The sequence below is a fragment of the Grampus griseus genome, assembly GCF_964374135.1.
Source record: "Grampus griseus genome assembly, chromosome: 19".
Taxonomy (NCBI): domain Eukaryota; kingdom Metazoa; phylum Chordata; class Mammalia; order Artiodactyla; family Delphinidae; genus Grampus; species Grampus griseus.
In genome coordinates, this window is record NC_139013.1 from 4,304,857 (window position 1) to 4,307,708 (window position 2,852).

Genomic DNA, 2,852 nt, shown 5'->3' on the forward strand with positions numbered 1-2,852 from the left:
AAGATCTTAAACACGTGACCACCTTGATTTCCAAACCGCCACCTGACCTTGTGAACTTGCTTTACGCTGCTGGTAATCACTGGGTTTTAACAATTAAGAAGGGGTTTTTTTTGCCCTCTAAGAGAACAATGCAGTCCTTAAAACTTGTATTTCTCAGTGCTTTACTAAGATATCCGAACTTTTCTACTCTGCTAGGTGGCGGGTAATGCCATGGTTTGTGGAGATTATTTCCACTTGCTCTCAATGACTCAACTTTACTCAGGGGTGAGTCAAGTACAAGATTACAGGCGCTCTCCCCTCCCCCAACCCAGGCCGTGATGGTTCTGCAGCTCCGTGGCAGCTAGGGCCTCTGTTCCACAGGATGGGGTTTGTTAAAGTTGTCAAGAATAAGGCCCACTTCAAGAGATACCAAGTGAAATTGAGAAGACGGCAAGAGGGCAAAACTGACTACTATGCTTGGAAACAATTGATAATCCAAGATAAAAATAAGTACAACACACGCAAATACAGAACGATAGTACGTGTAACCAATAGAGCTATCATTTGTCAGATGGCTCATGCCCGTATACAAGGAGATAGGATAGTTTGTGCAGCTTGTGCTCACGAGCTCCCAACGTATGGCGTGAAGGTTGGCTGGACAAATTATGCTGCACCATGTTGTACTGGCCTGCTGCTGGCCCGCAGGCTTCTTAATAGGTTGGGTATGCACAGAATTTATGAAGGCCAAGTCGAGGTGGCTGGGGATGAATACAATGTGGAAAGCATTGATGGTCAACCCGGTGCCTTCACCTGTTACTTGGATGCCGGGCTTCCCAGGACTACTACTGGGGATAAAGTTTTGGGGGACCTGTAAATGGAGGCTGGTCTATCCCTCACAGTACCAAAGGGTTCCCTGGTTATGGTTCAGAAAGCAAAGAATTCAATGCTGACTTACACCAAAAGCACATCGTGGGGCAGAACGGTGCAGATTATATGTGTTAACTGATTGAAGGAGACGAAGACGCTTACAGAAAACAATTCTCTCAATACATAAAGAACAACACGACTACAGACATGATGGAGGAGAAGGATAAGAAAGCTCATGTTGCAATACGAGAGAATCCGGTGAATGAGAAGAAGCCTGAGAAAGAAGTTAAAGAGAGGAGGTGGAACCGTCCAAAAATGTCACTTGCCCAGAAAAAAGATACGGTAGCTCAAAAGAATGCAAGCTTCCTTAGATGTCAGGAAAGGGCTGCTGAGAATTGATAAACAAAACCACAACTTCTGTGAAGATTTTTCAGATAAAGACAATAATAAACTTGTTGACAGAGTAGAAAAAATAAATAAATGAATAAAACATTACAGGCAACACTGTATCCCTTCCACCCGGAGGAAGGCTGGCTGTGCCTGCTCCTGTGGTGTTGGAGCGCCGTCTAGTGGTAAAACTAATCCCCTGCAGTCTCGGGCCAGTTCTGCTTTGGCGCCCTGAGAGCACAGAGGTCCCTCTCGAAAACTCAAAATACGTCCACTTTTCACGGTCCCCTTGGAAAATAATTCAAAACTGGATTACCACCATCCGAGGAAGCTCCAACTTAAAAAAAAAATTCTCTTGCGATAATCGACTGTTGGACAATTAAGATAAAATTCTTTCTGATTTGCAGGTTCTGTTAACTAGGTAACTTCAGTCTCCATCTGCTCACATGGAAAACCGGAGGCGTAGATTCCCTCGTGTTTTCATCAACTCTCTTGACTACATTCACCTGGGGGTCATTAGGGAGTTATCAGGACAGCCAGCACTGGCCCCAAGACTAAGTAAGAACTTTGCCCAGCAGAATTTCTCCTAAAACTAACTGGATGGGAGAGGTATTCTATGTGCACACTTTCCTCACACGTCAGCATTTCCAAATTGGGATGCATCTCCTTACTGAAGGTATATTAGTGCTGGGGTTGAAGAAGGAGTGGCCAGAAAGGCAGGGAAGCAACTGAAATGTCTGCATAGATGAATGAATGGATAAAGGAGGTGTGGTATATATGGACAATGGAATATTCCTCAGTCATAAAAGAGAATGAAACATTGTCATTTGCAACAACATGGATGGAGCAAGACATTATCATACTCCGTAAAGACACTGAGACAAAAAAGACAAATAATATATGATATCACCTACTTGTGGAATCTACAAAAACAGTACAAACGAATGTATATACAAAAGAGAAACAGCCTCCCAGACATAGAACATAAGTTTATGGTACAAAAGGGGAAGGAGGGAGGGATAAATTAGTAATTGGGGATTACTAGATAACCACTCATATATAAAATAGATAAACAGCAAGCATTTACTGGATAGCCCAGGGAAATGTTTACTACCTTGTAAAAACCTGTAATGGAAAAGAATGTAGATAGTTGAATCACTTTGCTGTATACCAGAAACTAACATAATGTTGTAAATCAACTACACTTCAATTAAAAAACAAATATTACGGGAAACACCTGGTTAGTTTCCCTTCCTCATGGTGCAAAGCTGACTGTGTCCTCTCCTGTGGTGTTGGGGCGCACTCTCGTGGTGACACGAGTCCTCTGCAGGCTGGGGCCAGTCTTGGCCGGGAGCTCTGAGACAGAGGTCAGAGGTCCCGCTATAAAGCTCAAAATAGGGCCACTTTTCACAGTCCCCTTGGAAAATAATTCAAAATTGGATTACGACCATCCCAGGAAGCTCCCAACTAAAAAAAATTTCTCTCGCCCTAATCGATTGCTGGGCAATTATGTAAAATACTTTCTGGTTTGCAGGTTCTATTAACTAGGCCACTTCAGCCTCCATCTGTTGCTATGGAAAAGCTGAGGCCTAGATTCCCTCGCGTTTTCATCAGCTCTC

The 2,852-nt window shown here is 43.4% G+C and overlaps 1 pseudogene across 1 annotated transcript; it reads left to right on the plus strand.

Annotated features, from left to right (window-relative positions):
- Positions 1-320: 320 nt before the first annotated feature.
- On the plus strand, positions 321-1,245 carry LOC309836649 (large ribosomal subunit protein uL18-like; annotated as a pseudogene). Its single transcript has one exon. The product of its transcript is annotated as a large ribosomal subunit protein uL18-like (transcript).
- Positions 1,246-2,852: the final 1,607 nt, after the last annotated feature.